Genomic DNA, 21,635 nt, shown 5'->3' with positions numbered 1-21,635 from the left:
AGTCTGAGTCGCTCTGTGTCTGTGTCGCTCTGTGTCTGTGTCACTCGGTATCTAGGTCATTTTTGTCTGGGACTCTTGGTGTCTGGGTCACTCTGTGTCTGGATTCACTCTGTCTGGGTCACTCGGTGTCTGTGTCACTCGGTGTCTGTGTCGCTCGGTGTCTGGATCACTCGGTGTCTGGGTTCACTCGGTGTCTGGGTTCACTCGGTGTCTGGGTCGCTCGGTGTCTGTGTCGCTCTGTGTCTGTGTCGCTCTGTGTCTGTGTCGCTCTGTGTCTGTGTCGCTCTGTGTCTGTGTCACTCGGTATTTGGGTCACTTTGTGTCTGGGACTCTTGGTGTCTGGGTCACTCTGTGTCTGGGTTCACTCTGTCTGGGTCACTCGGTGTCTGGGTAACTCAGTGTCTGGGTAACTCAGTGTCTGGGTCATTCGGTGTCTGTGTCACTCGGTGTCTGGATCACTCGGTGTCTGGGTTCACTCGGTGTGTGTCACTCGGTGTCTGGTTCTCTCTGTGTCTGTGTCGCTAGGTGTCTGGGTCACTCGGTGACTGGGTCACTAGATGTCTTGGCCGCTCGGTGTCTGGGTCGCTCAATGTCTGGGTCACTCTGTGTCTGTGTCGCTAGATGTCTGGGTCACTCGGTGTCTGGGTCGCTCGATGTCTGGGTCGCTTAGTGTCTGGGTCGCTTGGTGTTTGGGTCGCTCGGTGTCTGGGTCACTCGGTGCTTTGGTCACTCTGTGTCTGGGTCACTCTGTGTCTGGGTCACTCTGTCTGGGTCCACTCGGTGTCTGTGTCACTGTGTGTCTGTGTCGCTCGGTGTCTGTGTCGCTCGGTGTCTGTGTCGCGCGGTGTCTGGGTCGCTCGGTGTCTGGGTCGCTCGGAGTCTGGGTCGCTCGGTGTCTGGGTCACTCTGTGCCTGGGTCACTCTGTCTGGGTCCACTCGGTGTCTGTGTCACTGTGTGTCTGTGTCGCTCGGTGTCTGTGTCGCTCGGTGTCTGTGTCGCGCGGTGTCTGGGTCGCTCGGTGTCTGGGTCGCTCGGAGTCTGGGTCGCTCGGTGTCTGGGTCACTCTGTGCCTGGGTCACTCTGTCTGGGTCCACTCGGTGTCTGTGTCACTGTGTGTCTGTGTCGCTCGGTGTCTGTGTCGCTCGGTGTCTGGGTCGCTCGGTGTCTGGTTCGCTCGGTGTCTGGGTCGCTCGTTGTCTGGGTCGCTCGTTGTCTGGGTCGCTCGGTGTCTGGGTTCACTCGGTGTCTGGGTTCACTCGGTGTCTGGGTTCACTCGGTGCCTGGGTTCACTCGGTGTCTGGGTCGCTCGGTGTCTGTGTCGCTCTGTGTCTGTGTCGCTCTGTGTCTGTGTCGCTCTGTGTCTGTGTCACTCAGTATCTGGGTCACTTTGTGTCTGGGACTCTTGGTGTCTGGGTCACTCTGTGTCTGGGTTCACTCTGTCTGGGTCACTCGGTGTCTGGGTCACTCGGTGTCTGGGTCACTCGGTGTCTGGATCACTCTGTGTCTGGGTTCACTCGGTGTGTGTCACTCGGTGTCTGGGTCGCTCTGTGTCTGTGTCACTCGGTATTTGGGTCACTTTGTGTCTGGGACTCTTGGTGTCTGGGTCACTCTGTGTCTGGGTTCACTCTGTCTGGGTCACTCGGTGTCTGGGTAACTCAGTGTCTGGGTAACTCAGTGTCTGGGTCACTCGGTGTCTGTGTCACTCGGTGTCTGGATCACTCGGTGTCTGGGTTCACTCGGTGTGTGTCACTCGGTGTCTGGTTCTCTCTGTGTCTGTGTCGCTAGGTGTCTGGGTCACTCGGTGACTGGGTCACTAGATGTCTTGGCCGCTCGGTGTCTGGGTCGCTCAATGTCTGGGTCACTCTGTGTCTGTGTCGCTAGATGTCTGGGTCACTCGGTGTCTGGGTCGCTCGATGTCTGGGTCGCTCGATGTCTGGGTCGCTTAGTGTCTGGGTCGCTTGGTGTTTGGGTCGCTCGGTGTCTGGGTCACTCGGTGCTTTGGTCACTCTGTGTCTGGGTCACTCTGTGTCTGGGTCACTCTGTCTGGGTCCACTCGGTGTCTGTGTCACTGTGTGTCTGTGTCGCTCGGTGTCTGTGTCGCTCGGTGTCTGTGTCGCGCGGTGTCTGGGTCGCTCGGTGTCTGGGTCGCTCGGAGTCTGGGTCGCTCGGTGTCTGGGTCACTCTGTGCCTGGGTCACTCTGTCTGGGTCCACTCGGTGTCTGTGTCACTGTGTGTCTGTGTCGCTCGGTGTCTGTGTCGCTCGGTGTCTGTGTCGCGCGGTGTCTGGGTCGCTCGGTGTCTGGGTCGCTCGGAGTCTGGGTTGCTCGGTGTCTGGGTCACTCTGTGCCTGGGTCACTCTGTCTGGGTCCACTCGGTGTCTGGGTCGCTCGGTGTCTGGTTCGCTCGGTGTCTGGGTCGCTCGTTGTCTGGGTCGCTCGTTGTCTGGGTCGCTCGTTGTCTGGGTCGCTCGGTGTCTGGGTTCACTCGGTGTCTGGGTTCACTCGGTGCCTGGGTTCACTCGGTGTCTGGGTCGCTCGGTGTCTGTGTCGCTCTGTGTCTGTGTCGCTCTGTGTCTGTGTCGCTCTGTGTCTGTGTCACTCAGTATCTGGGTCACTTTGTGTCTGGGACTCTTGGTGTCTGGGTCACTCTGTGTCTGGGTTCACTCTGTCTGGGTCACTCGGTGTCTGGGTCACTCGGTGTCTGGGTCACTCGGTGTCTGGATCACTCTGTGTCTGGGTTCACTCGGTGTGTGTCACTCGGTGTCTGGGTCGCTCGGTGTGTGTCACTCGGTGTCTGGGTCTCTCTGTGTCTGGGTCACTCTGTGTCTGGGTCATTCGGTATCTGGGTCACTTTGTGTCTGGGACTCTCGGTGTCTGGGTCACTCGGTGTCTGGATCGCTCGGTGTCTGGTTCACTCTGTCTGGGTTCAGTCTGTGTCTGTGTCACTCGGTGTCTGTGTCACTCGGAGTCTGGGTTCACTCGGAGTCTGGGTTCACTCTGTATCTGGGTTCACTCGGTGTCTGTTTCACTCGGTGTCTGTGTTCACTCGGTGTCTGTGTTCACTCGGTGTCTGTGTTCACTCAGTGACTGGGTTCACTCGGAGTCTGGGTTCACTCGGAGTCTGGGTTCACTCTGTGCCTGGGTCGCTCGGTGTCAGGGTCGCTCGGTGTCTGGGTCGCTCGGTGTCTGGATCACTCTGTGTCTGGGTTCACTCGGTGTGTGTCACTCGGTGTCTGGGTCGCTCGGTGTGTGTCACTCGGTGTCTGGGTCTCTCTGTGTCTGGGTCACTCTGTGTCTGGGTCATTCGCTATCTGGGTCACTTTGTGTCTGGGACTCTCGGTGTCTGGGTCACTCGGTGTCTGGATCGCTCGGTGTCTGGTTCACTCTGTCTGGGTTCAGTCTGTGTCTGTGTCACTCGGTGTCTGTGTCACTCGGAGTCTGGGTTCACTCGGAGTCTGGGTTCACTCTGTATCTGGGTTCACTCGGTGTCTGTTTCACTCGGTGTCTGTGTTCACTCGGTGTCTGTGTTCACTCGGAGTCTGGGTTCACTCTGTGCCTGGGTCGCTCGGTGCCTGGGTCGCTCGGTGTCTGGGTCGCTCGGTGTCTGGGTCGCTCGGTGTCTGGTTCACTCGGTGTGTGTCACTCTGTGTCTGGGTCACTCTGTCAGGGTCACTCTGTGTCTGGATTCACTCTGTGTCTGAGTCAATCTGTGTCTGGATTCACTCTGTCTGAGTCACTCTGTGTCTGGGTTCACTCTGTGTCTGAGTCACTCTGTGTCTGGGTTCACTCGGTGTCTGGTTGCTCGGTGTCTGGGTCACTCTGTGTCTGGGTCACTCTGTGTCTGGGTCACTCTGTGTCTGGGTCACTCTGTGTCTGGGTCACTCTGTGTCTGGGTCGCTCGGTGTCTGGGTTGCTCGGTGTCTGGGTCGCTCGGTGTCTGGATCACTCGGTGTCTGGGTTCACTCGGTGTCTGTTCCACTCGGTGTCTGTTCCACTCGGTGTCTGTGTCGCTCGGTGTCTGGGTTCACTCGGTTTCTGGGTCACTCGGTGTCTGGGTTCACTCTGTGCCTGGGTCACTCTGTGTCTGGGTTCACTCGGTGTCTGGATCACTCGGTGTCTGGGTTCACTCGGTGTCTGGGTTCACTCGGTGTCTGTTCCACTCGGTGTCTGTGTCGCTCGGTGTCTGTGTCGCTCGGTGTCTGTGTTCACTCGGTGTCTGGGTCACTCGGTGTCTGGGTTCACTCGGTGTCTGGGTTCACTCTGTGCCTGGGTTCACTCTGTGCCTGGGTCGCTCGGTGTCTGGGTCGCTCGGTGTCTGTATCACTCGGTATCTGGGTCACTTTGTGTCTGGGACTCTTGGTGTCTGGGTCACTCTGTGTCTGGGTTCACTCTGTCTGGGTCACTCGGTGTCTGGGTCACTCGGTGTCTGTGTCACTCGGTGTCTGTGTCACTCGGTGTCTGTATCACTCGGTGTCTGGGTTCACTCGGTGTGTGTCACTCGGTGTCTGGGTCACTCTGTGTGTGGGTCACTCGGTATCTGGGTCACTTTGTGCCTGGGACTCTCGGTGTCTGGGTCGCTCGGTGTCTGGGTCGCTCGGAGTCTGGGTCACTCTGTCTGGGTTCAGTCTGTGTCTGTGTCACTCGGTGTCTGTGTCACTCGGAGTCTGGGTTCACTCGGAGTCTGGGTTCACTCGGTGTCTGGGTTCACTCGGTGTCTGTTTCACTCGGTGTCTGTGTCACTCGGTGTCTCTGTTCACTCAGTGACTGGGTTCACTCGGAGTCTGGGTTCACTCGGAGTCTGGGTTCACTCTGTGCCTGGGTCGCTCGGTGCCAGGGTCGCTCGGTGCCAAGGTCGCTCGGTGCCAGGGTCGCTCGGTGTCTGGGTTGCTTGGTGTCTGGTTCCCTCGGTGTCTGGTTCACTCGGTGTGTGTCACTCTGTGTCTGGGTCACTCTGTCAGGGTCACTCTGTGTCTGGATTCACTCTGTGTCTGAGTCACTCTGTGTCTGGGTTCACTCGGTGTCAGGTTGCTCGGTGTCTGGGTCACTCTGTGTCTGGGTCACTCTGTGTCTGGGTCACTCTGTGTCTGGGTCGCTCGATGTCTGGGTCGCTCGGTGTCTGGGTCGCTCGGTGTCTGGGTCGCTCGGTGTCTGGGTCGCTCGGTGTCTGGATCACTCGGTGTCTGGATCACTCGGTATCTGGGTTCACTCGGTGTCTGGGTTCACTCGGTGTCTGTTCCACTCGGTGTCTGTGTCGCTCGGTGTCTTGGTTGCTCGGTGTCTGGGTCGCTCAATGTCTTGGTCACTCGGTGTCTGGGTTAACTCGGTGTGTGTCACTCTGTGTCTGGGTCACTCTGTCAGGGTCACTCTGTGTCTGGATTCACTCTGTGTCTGGGTCACTCTGTGTCTGGGTCACTCGGTGTCTGGGTCGCTCTCTGTCTGTGTCACTCTGTGTCTGTGTCGCTAGGTGTCTGTGTCACTCGGTATCTGGGTCGCTTGGTGTCTGGGTCGCTTGGTGTCTGGGTTGCTTGGTGTCTGGGTCGCTCGGTGTCTGGGTCACTCTGTGTCTGGGTCACTCTGTCTGGGTCCACTCGGTGTCTGGGTCGCTCGGTGTCTGGGTCACTCTGTGCCTGGGTCACTCTGTGCCTGGGTCACTCTGTGTCTGGCTCACTCTGTCTGGGTCCACTCGGTGTCTGTGTCACTGTGTGTCTGTGTCGCTCGGTGTCTGGGTCGCTCGGTGTCTGGGTTCACTAGGTGTCTGTGTCGCTCGGTGTCTGTGTCGCTCGGTGTCTGGGTCACTCTGTGCCTTGGTCACTCTGTCTGGGTCCACTCGGTGTCTATGTCGCTCGATGTCTGGGTCGCTCGGTGTCTGGGTTCACTCTGTGTCTGGGTTCACTCTGTGTCTGGGTTCACTCGGTGTCTGGGTTCACTCGGTGTCTGGGTCGCTCGGTGTCTGGGTCGCTCGGTGTCTGGGGTCGCTCGGTGTCTGGGGTCGCTCGGTGTCTGGGGTCGCTCGGTGTCTGGGGTCGCTCGGTGTCTGGGGTCGCTCGGTGTCTGGGTCGCTCGGTGTCTGGGTCGCTCGGTGTCTGGGTCGCTCGGTGTCTGGGTCCACTCGGCGTCTTTCACTCGGCGTCTGGGTCCACTCGGCGTCTGGGTCCACTCGGCGTCTGGGTCACTCTGGGTTCACTCGCCGTCTGTGTCGCTGGGCGTCTGTGTCGCTGGGCGTTTGTGTCGCTGGGCATCTGTGTCGCTGGGCACCTGTGTTGCTCTGCGTCTGGGTCACTCTGCGTCTGGGTTTACTCGGTGTGTGTCACTCTGTGTCTGGGTTCACTCGGTGTCTGGGTTCACTCGGTGTCTGGGTTCACTCGGTGTCTGGGTTCACTCGGTGTCTGCGTTCACTCGGTGTCTGCGTTCACTCGGTGTCTGCGTTCACTCGGTGTCTGCGGTCACTCGGTGTCTGCGTTCACTCGGTGTCTGCGGTCACTCTGTGTCAGCGGTCACTCTGTGTCTGCGGTCACTCTGTGTCTGGGTCACTCTGGGTTCACTCGGTGTCTGTGTCACTGGGTGCCTGGTTCACTCGGAGTCTGGGTTCGCTCGGAGTCTGGGTTCGCTCGGTGTCTGGGTTCGCTCGGTGTCTGGGTCGCTCGGTGCCTGGGTTCGCTCGGTGTCTGGGTTCGCTCGGTGTCTGGGTTCGCTCGGTGTCTGGGTTCGCTCGGTGTCTGGGTTCGCTCGGTGTCTGGGTCCGCTCGGTGTCTGGGTCCGCTCGGTGTCTGGGTCCGCTCGGTGTCTGGTTCGCTCGGTGTCTGGTTCGCTCGGTGTCTGTGTCGCTCGGTGTCTGGGTCACTCGGTGTCTGGGTTCACTCGGTGTCTGGGTTCACTCGGTGTCTGGGTTCACTCGGTGACTGGATTCACTCGGTGTCTGGGTTCAATCGGTGTCTGGGTTCAATCGGTGTCTGGGTTCACTCGGTGTCTGCGTTCACTCTGTGTCTGCGGTCAATCTGTGTCTGGGTCACTCTGTGTCTGGGTCACTCTGGGTTCACTCGGTGTCTGTGTCACTGGGTGCCTGGTTCGCTCGGTGTCTGGGTTCGCTCGGTGTCTGGGTCGCTCGGTGTCTGGGTCGCTCGGTGTCTGGGTCGCTCGGTGTCTGGGTCACTCTGTGTCTGAGTCACTCGGTGCCTGGGTCGCTCTGTGTCTGGGTTCACTCGGAGTCTGGGTTCACTCGGTGTTTGGGTTCACTCGGTGTCTGGGGTCCGCTCGGTGTCTGGGTCCGCTCGGTGTCTGTCGCTCGGTGTCTGTGTCGCTCGGTGACTGTGTCGCTCGGTGTCTGGGTCGCTCGGTGTCTGGGTTCACTCGGTGTCTGGTTCGCTCGGTGTCTGGTTCGCTCGGTGTCTCGTTCGCTCGGTGTCTGGGTTCACTCGGTGTCTGGGTTCACTCGGTGTCTGGGTCACTCGGTGTCTGGGTCCGCTCGGTGTCTGGGTCCGCTCGGTGTCTGGGTCCGCTCGGTGTCTGGGACCACTCGCAGTCTGGGTCCGCTCGGTGTCTGGGTTCATTCGGTGTCTGGGTTCACTCAGTGTGTGTCACTCGGTGTCTGGATCGCTCGGTGTGTGTCACTCGGTGTCTGGGTTCACTCAGTGTGTGTCACTCAGTGTCTGGGTCGTTCGGTGTGTGTCACTCGGTGTCTAGGTCTCTCTGTGTCTAGGTCTCTCTGTGTCTGGGTCACTCGGTGTTTGGGTCGCTCGGTGTCTGGGTCGCTCGGTGTCTGGGTCACTCGGTGTCTGGGTCACTCGGTATGTGTCACTCGGTGTCTGTCTCTCTGTGTCTCGGTTCACTCGGCGTCTGGGTCGCTCGGCGTCTGGATCGCTCGGCGTCTGGGTCATACTGTGTCTGGGTTCACTCGGCGTCTTGGTCGCTCGGCGTCTGGGTCGCTCGGCGTCTGGTTCGCTCAATGTCTGGGTCGCTCGGTGTCTGGTTCACTCGGTGTCTGGGTTCACTCGGTGTGTGTCACTCTGTTTCTGGGTCACTCTGTGTCTGGGTCACTCTGTGTCTGGGTCAGTCGGTGTCTGTGTCACTCGGTGTCTGGGTCACACTGTGTCTGTGTCACTCTGTGCCTGGGTCACTGTCTGGGTTCACTCGGTGTCTGTGTCACTCTGTGCCTGGGTCAGTGTCTGGGTCCATTCGGTGTCTGGGTCCACTCGGTGTCTGGGTCCACTCGGTGTCTTGGTCGCTCGGCATCTTGGTCGCTCGGCATCTGGGTCGCTCTGTGTCTGGGTTCACTCGGTGTCTGTGTCACTCTGTGCCTGGGTCACTGTCTGGGTTCACTCGGTGTCTGGGTCACTCTGTGCCTGGGTCACTGTCTGGGTCCACTCGGTGTCTTGGTGACTCAGTGTCTGTGTCACTCTGTGTCTGGGTCGCTCGGTGTCTGGGTCGCTCGGTGTCTGGGTCGCTCGGTGTCTGGGTCGCTCGCTGTCTGGGTCGCTTGGTGTCTGGGGTCCCTCGGTGTCTGGGGTCCCTCGGTGTCTGGGGTCCCTCGGTGTGTGTCACTCGGTGTCTGGGTTCACTCGGTGTGTGTCACTCGATGTCTGGGTCGCTCGGTGTGTCTCACTCTGTGTCTGGGTCACTCGGTGTCTGTGTCGCACGGTGCCTTGGTCACTCTGTGCCTGGGTTCACTCGGTGTCTGTGTCACTCGGTCTCTGGATCACTCGGTGTCTGGGTTCACTCGGTGTGTGTCACTCGGTGTCTGTGTCGCTCGGTCTGGATCACTCGGTGTCTGGGTTCACTCGGTGTCTGGGTTCACTCAGTGTCTGAGTTCACTCGGTGTCTGGGTCACTCGGTGTCTGGGTCACTCGGTGTCTGGGTCACTCGGTGTCTTGGTCGCTCGGTGTCTGGTTCGCTCGGTGTCTGGGTTCACTCGGTGTGTGTCACTCTGTGTCTGGATCACTCTGTGTCTGGATTCACTCTGTGTCTGGGTCACTCGGTGTCTGAGTCACTCGGTGTCTTGATTCACTCTGTGTCTGGTCATTCTGTGTCTGGGATTCCCTCGGCGTCTGGGTAACTCGGTGTCTGGTACTCTCGGTGTCTGGGTCACTCGATGTCTGGGTCACTCGGTGTCTGTGTCTCTTGGTGTCTGCATTCACTCGGAGTCTGGGTCTCTCGGTGTCTGGGTCACTCTGTGTGTGTCCACTCGGTGTCTGGGTTCACTCGGTGTCTGTGTCACTCGGTGTCTGGGTTCACTCGGTGTCTGGGTTCACTCGGTGTCTGGGTTCACTCGGTGTCTGGGTTGACTCGGTGTCTGGGTTCACTCTGTGCCTGGGTCCACTCGGTGTCTGGGTGGCTCGGTGTCTGGGTGGCTCGGTGTCTGGGTGGCTCGGTGTCTGGGTCACTCGGTGTCTGGGTCACTCGGTGTCTGGGTCACTCGGTATCTGTGTCTCTTGGTGTCTGCGTTCACTCGGAGTCCAGGTTTCTCGGTGTCCGGGTCTCTCAGTGTCCGGGTCGCTCGGTGCGTGGGTCACTCTGTGCCTGGGTCACTCTGTGTGGGTCCACTCGGTGTCTGGGTTCACTTGGTGTCTGTGTCACTCGGTGTCTGTGTCACTCGGTGTCTGGGTTCACTCGGTGTCTGTGTCACTCGGTGTCTGTTTCACTCGGTGTCTGTGTTCACTCTGTCTCTGGGTCCACTCGGTGTCTGGGTCGCTCGGTGTCTGGGTGGCTCGGTGTCTGGGTGGCTCGGTGTCTGGGTGGCTCGGTGTCTGGGTGGCTCGGTGTCTGGGTGGCTCGGTGTCTGGCTTCACTCTGTGCCTGGGTCGCTCTGTGCCTGGGTCCACTCGGTGTCTGGCACTCGGTGTCTGGGTGGCTCGCTGTCTGGGTCGCTCGGTGTCTGGGTCGCTCGGTGTCTGGGTCGCTCGGTGTCTGGGTCGCTCGGTGTCTGGGTGGCTCGGTGTCTGGGTGGCTCGGTGTCTGGGTTCACTCGGTGTCTGTGTCACTCGGTGTCTGTGTCACTCGGTGTCTGGGTTCACTCTGTGCCTGGGTCGCTCTGTGCCTGGGTCGCTCGGTGTCTGGCACTCGGTGTCTGGGTGGCTCGGTGTCTGGGTGGCTCGGTGTCTGGGTTCGCTCGGTGTCTGGGTTCGCTCGGTGTCTGGGTTCGCTCGGTGTCTGGGTTCGCTCGGTGTCTGGGTCCGCTCGGTGTCTGGGTCCGCTCGGTGTCTGGGTCCGCTCGGTGTCTGGTTCGCTCGGTGTCTGGTTCGCTCGGTGTCTGTGTCGCTCGGTGTCTGGGTCACTCGGTGTCTGGGTTCACTCGGTGTCTGGGTTCACTCGGTGTCTGGGTTCACTCGGTGACTGGATTCACTCGGTGTCTGGGTTCAATCGGTGTCTGGGTTCAATCGGTGTCTGGGTTCACTCGGTGTCTGCGTTCACTCTGTGTCTGCGGTCAATCTGTGTCTGGGTCACTCTGTGTCTGGGTCACTCTGGGTTCACTCGGTGTCTGTGTCACTGGGTGCCTGGTTCGCTCGGTGTCTGGGTTCGCTCGGTGTCTGGGTCGCTCGGTGTCTGGGTCGCTCGGTGTCTGGGTCGCTCGGTGTCTGGGTCACTCTGTGTCTGAGTCACTCGGTGCCTGGGTCGCTCTGTGTCTGGGTTCACTCGGAGTCTGGGTTCACTCGGTGTTTGGGTTCACTCGGTGTCTGGGGTCCGCTCGGTGTCTGGGTCCGCTCGGTGTCTGTCGCTCGGTGTCTGTGTCGCTCGGTGACTGTGTCGCTCGGTGTCTGGGTCGCTCGGTGTCTGGGTTCACTCGGTGTCTGGTTCGCTCGGTGTCTGGTTCGCTCGGTGTCTCGTTCGCTCGGTGTCTGGGTTCACTCGGTGTCTGGGTTCACTCGGTGTCTGGGTCACTCGGTGTCTGGGTCCGCTCGGTGTCTGGGTCCGCTCGGTGTCTGGGTCCGCTCGGTGTCTGGGACCACTCGCAGTCTGGGTCCGCTCGGTGTCTGGGTTCATTCGGTGTCTGGGTTCACTCAGTGTGTGTCACTCGGTGTCTGGATCGCTCGGTGTGTGTCACTCGGTGTCTGGGTTCACTCAGTGTGTGTCACTCAGTGTCTGGGTCGTTCGGTGTGTGTCACTCGGTGTCTAGGTCTCTCTGTGTCTAGGTCTCTCTGTGTCTGGGTCACTCGGTGTTTGGGTCGCTCGGTGTCTGGGTCGCTCGGTGTCTGGGTCACTCGGTGTCTGGGTCACTCGGTATGTGTCACTCGGTGTCTGTCTCTCTGTGTCTCGGTTCACTCGGCGTCTGGGTCGCTCGGCGTCTGGATCGCTCGGCGTCTGGGTCATACTGTGTCTGGGTTCACTCGGCGTCTTGGTCGCTCGGCGTCTGGGTCGCTCGGCGTCTGGTTCGCTCAATGTCTGGGTCGCTCGGTGTCTGGTTCACTCGGTGTCTGGGTTCACTCGGTGTGTGTCACTCTGTTTCTGGGTCACTCTGTGTCTGGGTCACTCTGTGTCTGGGTCAGTCGGTGTCTGTGTCACTCGGTGTCTGGGTCACACTGTGTCTGTGTCACTCTGTGCCTGGGTCACTGTCTGGGTTCACTCGGTGTCTGTGTCACTCTGTGCCTGGGTCAGTGTCTGGGTCCATTCGGTGTCTGGGTCCACTCGGTGTCTGGGTCCACTCGGTGTCTTGGTCGCTCGGCATCTTGGTCGCTCGGCATCTGGGTCGCTCTGTGTCTGGGTTCACTCGGTGTCTGTGTCACTCTGTGCCTGGGTCACTGTCTGGGTTCACTCGGTGTCTGGGTCACTCTGTGCCTGGGTCACTGTCTGGGTCCACTCGGTGTCTTGGTGACTCAGTGTCTGTGTCACTCTGTGTCTGGGTCGCTCGGTGTCTGGGTCGCTCGGTGTCTGGGTCGCTCGGTGTCTGGGTCGCTCGCTGTCTGGGTCGCTTGGTGTCTGGGGTCCCTCGGTGTCTGGGGTCCCTCGGTGTCTGGGGTCCCTCGGTGTGTGTCACTCGGTGTCTGGGTTCACTCGGTGTGTGTCACTCGATGTCTGGGTCGCTCGGTGTGTCTCACTCTGTGTCTGGGTCACTCGGTGTCTGTGTCGCACGGTGCCTTGGTCACTCTGTGCCTGGGTTCACTCGGTGTCTGTGTCACTCGGTCTCTGGATCACTCGGTGTCTGGGTTCACTCGGTGTGTGTCACTCGGTGTCTGTGTCGCTCGGTCTGGATCACTCGGTGTCTGGGTTCACTCGGTGTCTGGGTTCACTCAGTGTCTGAGTTCACTCGGTGTCTGGGTCACTCGGTGTCTGGGTCACTCGGTGTCTGGGTCACTCGGTGTCTTGGTCGCTCGGTGTCTGGTTCGCTCGGTGTCTGGGTTCACTCGGTGTGTGTCACTCTGTGTCTGGATCACTCTGTGTCTGGATTCACTCTGTGTCTGGGTCACTCGGTGTCTGAGTCACTCGGTGTCTTGATTCACTCTGTGTCTGGTCATTCTGTGTCTGGGATTCCCTCGGCGTCTGGGTAACTCGGTGTCTGGTACTCTCGGTGTCTGGGTCACTCGATGTCTGGGTCACTCGGTGTCTGTGTCTCTTGGTGTCTGCATTCACTCGGAGTCTGGGTCTCTCGGTGTCTGGGTCACTCTGTGTGGGTCCACTCGGTGTCTGGGTTCACTCGGTGTCTGTGTCACTCGGTGTCTGGGTTCACTCGGTGTCTGGGTTCACTCGGTGTCTGGGTTCACTCGGTGTCTGGGTTGACTCGGTGTCTGGGTTCACTCTGTGCCTGGGTCCACTCGGTGTCTGGGTGGCTCGGTGTCTGGGTGGCTCGGTGTCTGGGTGGCTCGGTGTCTGGGTCACTCGGTGTCTGGGTCACTCGGTGTCTGGGTCACTCGGTATCTGTGTCTCTTGGTGTCTGCGTTCACTCGGAGTCCAGGTTTCTCGGTGTCCGGGTCTCTCAGTGTCCGGGTCGCTCGGTGCGTGGGTCACTCTGTGCCTGGGTCACTCTGTGTGGGTCCACTCGGTGTCTGGGTTCACTTGGTGTCTGTGTCACTCGGTGTCTGTGTCACTCGGTGTCTGGGTTCACTCGGTGTCTGTGTCACTCGGTGTCTGTTTCACTCGGTGTCTGTGTTCACTCTGTCTCTGGGTCCACTCGGTGTCTGGGTCGCTCGGTGTCTGGGTGGCTCGGTGTCTGGGTGGCTCGGTGTCTGGGTGGCTCGGTGTCTGGGTGGCTCGGTGTCTGGGTGGCTCGGTGTCTGGCTTCACTCTGTGCCTGGGTCGCTCTGTGCCTGGGTCCACTCGGTGTCTGGCACTCGGTGTCTGGGTGGCTCGCTGTCTGGGTCGCTCGGTGTCTGGGTCGCTCGGTGTCTGGGTCGCTCGGTGTCTGGGTCGCTCGGTGTCTGGGTGGCTCGGTGTCTGGGTGGCTCGGTGTCTGGGTTCACTCGGTGTCTGTGTCACTCGGTGTCTGTGTCACTCGGTGTCTGGGTTCACTCTGTGCCTGGGTCGCTCTGTGCCTGGGTCGCTCGGTGTCTGGCACTCGGTGTCTGGGTGGCTCGGTGTCTGGGTGGCTCGGTGTCTGGGTCGCTCGGTGTCTGGGTCGCTCGGTGTCTGGGTGGCTCGGTGTCTGGGTGGCTCGGTGTCTGGGTGGCTCGGTGCCTGGGTCGTTCGGTGTCTGCATTCGCTCGGTGTCTGCGTTCGCTCGGTGTCTGCGTTCGCTCGGTGTCTGCGTTCGCTCGGTGTCTGCGGTTGCTCGGTGTCTGGGTCGCTCGGTGTCTGGGTCGCTCGGTGTCTGGGTCGCTCGGTGCCTGGGTCGCTCGGTGCCTGGGTCGCTCGGTGCTTGGGTCGCTCGGTGTCTGCGTTCGCTCGGTGTCTGCGGTCGCTCGGTGTCTGCGGTCGCTCGGTGTCTGCGGTCACTCGGTGTCTGGGTCACTCGGTGTCTGGGTTCACTCGTGTCTGGGTTCACTCGGTGTGTGTCACTCTGTGTCTGGGTCACCCTGTCAGGGTCACTCGGTGTCTGGATTCGCTCGGTGTCTGGGTTCGCTCGGTGTCTGGGTTCGCTCGGTGTCTGGGTTCGCTCGGTGTCTGGGTTCGCTCGGTGTCTGGGGTCGCTCGGTGTCTGGGGTCCCTCGGTGTCTGGGGTCCCTCGGTGTCTGGGGTCCCTCGGTGTCTGGGGTCCCTCGGTGTCTGGGTTCCCTCGGTGCCTGGGTCGCTCGGTGTCTAGGTCACTCGGTGTGTGTTGCTCGGTGTCTGGATTACTCGTTGTCTGGGTCACTCGGTGTGTGTCACTCGGTGTCTAGGTTCACTCGGTGTGTGTCACTCTGTGTCTGGGTCACTCTGTGTCTGGGTCACTCGGTGTCTGTGTCGCACGGTGCCTTGGTCACTCTGTGCCTGGGTTCACTCGGTGTGTGTCACTCGGTGTCTGGGTTCACTTGGTGTCTGTGTCGCTCGGTGTCTGGGTGGCTCGGTGTCTGGGTGGCTCGGTGTCTGGGTTCACTCGGTGTCTGTGTCACTCGGTGTCTGTGTCACTCGGTGTCTGGGTTCACTCTGTGTCTGGGTTCACTCTGTGCCTGGGTCCACTCGGTGTCTGGCACTCGGTGTCTGGGTGGCTCGGTGTCTGGGTGGCTCGGTGTCTGGGTGGCTCGGTGTCTGGGTGGCTCGGTGTCTGGGTGGCTCGGTGTCTGGGTGGCTCGGTGTCTGGGTGGCTCGGTGTCTGGGTAGCTCGGTGTCTGCGTGGCTCGGTGTCTGCGTCGCTCGGTGTCTGCGTCGCTCGGTGTCTGGGTCGCTCGGTGTCTGGGTCGCTCGGTGCCTGGGTCGTTCGGTGCCTGGGTCGCTCGGTGCCTGGGTCGCTCGGTGCCTGGGTCGCTCGGTGTCTGCGTTCGCTCGGTGTCTGCGGTCGCTCGGTGTCTGCGGTCGCTCGGTGTCTGCGGTCACTCGGTGTCTGGGTCACTCGGTGTCTGGGTTCACTCGTGTCTGGGTTCACTCGGTGTGTGTCACTCTGTGTCTGGGTCACCCTGTCAGGGTCACTCTGTGTCTGGATTCGCTCGGTGTTTGGGTTCGCTCGGTGTCTGGGTTCGCTCGGTGTCTGGGTTCGCTCGGTGTCTGGGTTCGCTCGGTGTCTGCGTTCGCTCGGTGTCTGGGGTCCCTCGGTGTCTGGGGTCCCTCGGTGTCTGGGGTCCCTCGGTGTCTGGGTTCACTCGGTGTCTGTGTCGCTCGGTGTCTGTGTCGCTCGGTGTCTGTGTCGCTCGGTGTCTGTGTCGCTCGGTGTCTGTGTCGCTCGGTGTCTGGGTCGCTCGGTGCCTGGGTCGCTCGGTGTCTGGGTCGCTCGGTGTGTGTCACTCGGTTTCTGGGTTCACTCGGTGTCTGAGGTCTCTCCGTGCCTGGGTCGCTCGGTGCCTGGGTCACTCGGTGTCAGGGTCACTCGGTGTCAGTGTCACTCGGTGTCTGCGTTCACTCGGTGTCTGCGGTCACTCGGTGTCTGCGGTCACTCGGTGTCTGCAGCCACTCTGTGTCTGGGTTCACTCGGTGTCTGTCTCTGGGTGTCTGGTTCGCTCGGTGTCTGGGTTCACTTGGTGTCTGGGTCACCCTGTGTCAGGGTCACTCTGTGTCTGGGTTCGCTTGGTGTCTGGGTTCGCTCGGTGTCTGGGTTCGCTCGGTGTCTGGGTTCGCTCGGTGTCTGGGTTCGCTCGGTGTCTGGGTTCGCTCGGTGTCTGGGTTCGCTCGGTGTCTGAGCTCGCTCGGTGTCTGGGCTCGCTCGGTGTCTGGGTTCGCTCGGTGTCTGGGTTCGCTCGGTGTCTGGGTCGCTCGGTGTCTGGGTCGCTCGGTGTCTGGGTCGTTCGGTGCCTGGGTCACTCGGTGTCTAGGTCGCTCGGTGTGTGTCACTCGGTGTCTGGATCGCTCGGTGTCTGGGTGGCTCGGTGTCTGGGGTCGCTCGTTGCCTGGATCGCTCGGGGCCTGGGTCGCTTGGTGTCAGGGTCACTCGGTGTCTGGGTCACTCGGTGTCTGGGTCACTCTGTCTGGGTTCACTCGGTGTCTGTCACTGGGTGTCTGGTTCGCTCGGTGTCTGGTTCGCTCGGTGTCTGGGTTCACTTGGTGTCTGGGTCACCCTGTGTCAGGGTCACTCTGTGTCTGGGTTCGCTTGGTGTCTGGGTTCGCTCGGTGTCTGGGTTCGCTCGGTGTCTGGGTTCGCTCGGTGTCTGGGTTCGCTCGGTGTCTGGGTTCGCTCGGTGTCTGAGCTCGCTCGGTGTCTGGGCTCGCTCGGTGTCTGGGTTCGCTCGGTGTCTGGGTTCGCTCGGTGTCTGGGTCGCTCGGTGTCTGGGTCGCTCGGTGTCTGGGTCGTTCGGTGCCTGGGTCACTCGGTGTCTAGGTCGCTCGGTGTGTGTCACTCGGTGTCTGGATCGCTCGGTGTCTGGGTGGCTCGGTGTCTGGGGTCGCTCGTTGCCTGGATCGCTCGGTGCCTGGGTCGCTTGGTGTCAGGGTCACTCGGTGTCTGGGTCACTCGGTGTCTGGGTCACTCTGTCTGGGTTCACTCGGTGTCTGTCACTGGGTGTCTGGTTCGCTCGGTGTCTGGTTCGCTCGGTGTCTGGGTTCACTTGGTGTGTGTCACTCTGTGTCTGGGTCACCCTGTCAGGGTCACTCTGTGTCTGGATTCACTCTGTGTCTGGATTCACTCTGTGTCTGGGTCACTTTGTGTCTGTGTCGCTCGGTGTCTGTGTCGCTCGGTGTCTGTGTCGCTCGGTGTCTGGGTCGCACGGTATCTGTGTCACTCGGTGTCTGTGTCTCTCGGTGTCTGTGTCTCTCGGTGTCTCTGTCTCTCGGTGTCTGGGTCACTCGGTGTCTGGGTCGCTCGGTGTCTGGGTCGCTCGGTGTCTGGGTCGCTCGGTGTCTGGGTCGCTCTGTCTGGGTCCACTCGGTGTCTGGGTCGCTCGGTGCCTGGGTCGCTCGGTGTCTGGGTCGCTCGGTGTGTGTCACTCGGTTTCTGGGTTCACTCGGTGTCTGAGGTCTCTCCGTGCCTGGGTCGCTCGGTGCCTGGGTCACTCGGTGTCAGGGTCACTCGGTGTCAGTGTCACTCGGTGTCTGCGTTCACTCGGTGTCTGCGGTCACTCGGTGTCTGCGGTCACTCGGTGTCTGCAGCCACTCTGTGTCTGGGTTCACTCGGTGTCTGTCACTGGGTGTCTGGTTCGCTCGGTGTCTGGTTCGCTCGGTGTCTGGGTTCACTTGGTGTGTGTCACTCTGTGTCTGGGTCACCCTGTCAGGGTCACTCTGTGTCTGGATTCACTCTGTGTCTGGATTCACTCTGTGTCTGGGTCACTTTGTGTCTGTGTCGCTCGGTGTCTGTGTCGCTCGGTGTCTGTGTCGCTCGGTGTCTGGGTCGCACGGTATCTGTGTCACTCGGTGTCTGTGTCTCTCGGTGTCTGTGTCTCTCGGTGTCTCTGTCTCTCGGTGTCTGGGTCACTCGGTGTCTGGGTCGCTCGGTGTCTGGGTCGCTCGGTGTCTGGGTCGCTCGGTGTCTGGGTCGCTCGGTTTCTGGGTCGCTCTGTCTGGGTCCACTCGGTGTCTGGGTCGCTCGGTGTCTGGGTTCACTCTCTGTCTGGGTTCCCTCGGTGTCTGGGTTCCCTCGGTGTCTGTGTCGCGCGGTGTCTGTGTCGCTCGGTGTCTGTGTCGCTCGGTGTCTGTGTCGCTCGGTGTCTGTGTCGCTCGGTGTCTGGGTCGCTCGGTGTCTGGGTCGCTCGGTGTCTGGGTCGCTCTGTGTCTGGGTCGCTCTGTGTCTGGGTCGCTCTGTGTCTGGGTCGCTCTGTGTCTGGACCACTCTGTGTCTGGGTCACTCTGTGCCTGGGTTCACTTGGTGTCTGTGTCACTCTATGTCTGGGTCGCTCGGTGTGTGTCACTCGGTGTCTAGGTCGCTCGGTGTGTGTCACTCGGTGTCTGGGTCACTCGGTGTGTGTCATTCGTGTCTGGGTCACTCGGTGTCTGGGTCGCTCTGTGTCTGGGTCGCTCTGTGTCTGGGTCGCTCTGTGTCTGGGTCGCTCTGTGTCTGGGTCGCTCTGTGTCTGGGTCGATCTGTGTCTGGGTCGATCTGTGTCTGGGCCACTCTGTGTCTGGGTCACTCTGTGCCTGGGTTCACTTGGTGTCTGTGTCACTCTCTGTCTGCGTCGCTCGGTGTGTGTCACTCGGTGTCTAGGTCGCTCGGTGTGTGTCACTCGGTGTCTGGGTCACTCGGTGTGTGTCATTCGTGTCTGGGTCACTCGGTGTCTGGGTCGCTCAGTGTCTGGGTCCCTCGGTTCTGGGTCGCTCGGTGTCTGGGTCACTCTGTGTCTGGGTTCACTCTGTGTCTCTGTCACTCAGTGCCTGGGTTCACTCGGTGTCTGGGTCGCTCGGTGCCTGGGTCGCTCGGTGCCTGTGTCGCTCGGTGCCTGTGTCGCTCGGTGCATGGGTCGCTCGGTGCCTGGGTCACTCGGTGTCTGGGTCACTCTGTGTCTGTGGAGACGAAGTCCCGTCTTTATGTTGAGGATACCCTCCACCGTGTTGTGTGGCACTACCACCGTGCTAAATGGGACAGATTTCGAACAGATCTGGCAACTCAAAACTGGGCATCCATGAGGCGCTGTGGGCCATCAACAGCAGCAGATTTGTATTCAACCACAATCTGTAACCTCATGGCCCGGCATATCCCTCACTCTACCATTACCATCAAGCCGGGAGATCAACCCTGGCTTAACGAAGAGTGCAAGAGAGCATGCCGGAAACAGCACCAGGCATACCAAAAAATGAGGTGTCAACCTGGTGAGGCGACAACACAGGACTACTTGCATGCCAAACAACGGGAGCAACATGCGATAGACAGAGCTAAGCGATCTCACAACCATCGGATCAAATTAAAACACTGCAGTCCTGCCACATCCAGTCGTGAGTGGTGGTGGACAATTAAACAATTAACAGGAGGAGGAGGCTCCAAAAATATCCCCATCCTCAATGATGGTGGAGTCCAGCACGTGAGTGCAAAAGACAAGGCTGAAGCATTTGCAACTATCTTCAGCCAGAAGTGCCGAGTGGATGATCCATCTCGGCCCCCTCCTGAGGTCCCCAGCATCACAGATGCCAGTCTTCAGCCCATTCAATTCACTCCACGTGATGTCAACAAATGGCTGAAGACACTGGATACTGCAAAGGCTATGGGCCCTGACAACATTCCGGCAATAGTACTGAAGACTTATGCTCCAGAACTAGCTGCGCCCCTAGCCAAGCTGTTCCAGTACAGCTACAACACTGGCATTTACCCAGCAATGTGGAAAATTGCCCAAGTATGTCCTGTCTACAAAAAGCAGGACAAATCCGACCCGGCCAATTACCGTCCCATCAGTCTACTCTCAATCATCAGCAAAGTGATGGAAGGTGTCGTCGACAGTGCTATCAAGCGGCACTTACTCAGCAATAACCTGCTAACTGACGCCCAGTTTGGGTTCCGCCAGGGCCACTCAGCTCCTGACCTCATTACAGCCTTGGTCCAAACATGGACAAAAGAGCTGAACTCAAGAGGTGAGGTGAGAGTGACTGCCCTTGACATCAAGGCAGCATTTGATCGAGTGTGGCATCAAGGAGCCCTAGCAAAACTGAAGTCAATGGGAATCAAGGGGAAAACTCTCCATTGGTTGGAATCATACCTTGCACAAAGGAAGTTGGCTGTGGTTGTTGGAGGTCATTCAGCTCAATCACATGACATCACTGCAGGAGTTCCTCAGGGCAGTGTCCTAGGCCCAACCTTCTTCAGCTGTTTCATCAATGACCTTCCCTCCATCATAAGGTCAGAAGTGGGGATGTTCGCTGATGATTGCACACTGTTCAGCACCATTCGAGACTCGTCAGATACTGATGCAGTCCGTGTCCATATGCAGCAAGACCTGGACAACATTCAGACTTGGGCTGACAAGTGGCAAGTAACATTCGCATCTCAAGTGCCAGGCAATGACCATCTCCAACAAGCGAGACTCTAACCATCTCCCCTTGACATTCAATGGCATTACCATCGCTGAATCCCCCACTGTCAACATCCTGGGGGTTACCATTGATCAGAAACTGAACTGGACCAGCCATAGAAATACTGTGGCTACAAGAGCAGGCCAGAGGCTGGGAATTCTACGGCGAGTGTCTCACCTCCTGTGGTAAACCACTGTTATCGTTCACAACCGTTCACTATTGTTACACTGTTGTTATCACTGTTTACACTGTTGTTATCACTACACAAGGTTACCTCTTGCCACGCACGCTGTTATACCTAGGCATACCTCAGCTGACTCCGCCCATGGCTCCGCCTGCTTGCCCAGGTATAAAGGTGACTGATTGGCTAGTATTCTTCCTTGTTGGAACCGATCACCCACGAGGGTGGGCTCTGTTATTTAGCCAATAAAAACCTATAGTTACTATCTTAACTCGTCGCTTTTCATGGAATGAATTGATAGGTATATCACCTCCTGACTCCCCGGCTATACAATCAAAAGTTATAGAGCGTACCTACACATATGTTATATCAAAAGAAAGCTTATCATTAGGGGAGTCTAATAGGCATATTTACTTTTTGGTCAGACAAAAATTGTTCGGACAGTATACAAAAAAGGTTCAAAAAATGGCAACATTCCGCTCATTAGCGTTGAGTGACGTGATGGTTGACCAATCATACAGGGGGTAGCGTTGAGTGACGTGATGGTTGACCAATCGGTGCATCATGGGGGGGGTTCATTGTGTGTGTGGGCGGGCCATCCTACAGGGGATAGCGTTGAGTGACGTGATGGTTGACCAATCCTACAGTTGAGTGACCTGATGGTTGACCAATCGGTGCGTCACGGGGGGCGTTTCATTGCGTGTGTGGGCGGGCCTAATCCTTCTGAGCTGAGGTGAGTGGCCGCCATCTTGATTCCTAACTATTGATTTATTTTTCCCACTTTCTGTGTGTTTATTTTGAAATATAGATTTCCAACAAAAAAAAAGTTGCTTTTAAAAGAAAAAAAAAATCCTTTTGCAAAGGGGACTCGGGCTTTCCCCCCCTCGGCGGTGGATGAGCTGCCTGCAGGCCTCAGGCCTCGAACTCTCCTTACCAGCCACGCCCGAGCTAGGCACCGCCCGTCCCGCTGGGTCCGATTCCAAACCAGCGGCCCGCGATCTCCGCCATCTTGGTAAAGGCTGGCGGGGTGCGACTGAGCCGAGTGTTGCCATCGCCGCCATCTTGGTAAAGGCTGGCGGGGGGCGGGAGACAGCGAGCGCGTGAACGTTGGCGGCAGCCCAGAGCGGGACCTGAGAGTCGGGCCGGGCCTCACACGCTAGGCCACGCACCGGCCGGCCCTGAGGCGCTGATCCACACACGGGGGCTTCGGCTCACCACGTCCGGGCTCGGAGGGAAGTGAGAGAGAGAGGGGGAGGGAGGGAGAGAGAGGAAATCAGGGAGAAGAGAGGGGGAGGGAGAGGAGAGGGGGAGGGAGAGGAGAGGGGGAGGAGAGGAGGAGAGGGGGAGGGAGAGGAGAGGGGGAGGGAGCGGAGAGGGGGAGGGAGAGGAGAGGGGGAGGGAGAGGGGGAGGGAGAGGAGAGGGGGAGGGGGAGGGAGAGGAGAGGGGGAGGGAGAGGAGGAGGGGAGGGAGAGGAGAGGGGGAGGGAGAGGAGAGGGAGGGAGAGGAGAGGGGGAGGGAGAGGAGAGGGGGAGGGAGAGG

This window comes from Somniosus microcephalus, unplaced genomic scaffold (genome assembly GCF_052327205.1).
Source record: "Somniosus microcephalus isolate GS21.2 unplaced genomic scaffold, FLI_Smic_1.0 unresolved_chr1, whole genome shotgun sequence".
In the NCBI taxonomy this organism is placed as follows: domain Eukaryota; kingdom Metazoa; phylum Chordata; class Chondrichthyes; order Squaliformes; family Somniosidae; genus Somniosus; species Somniosus microcephalus.
Note: the sequence above shows the minus strand (reverse complement) of the source record.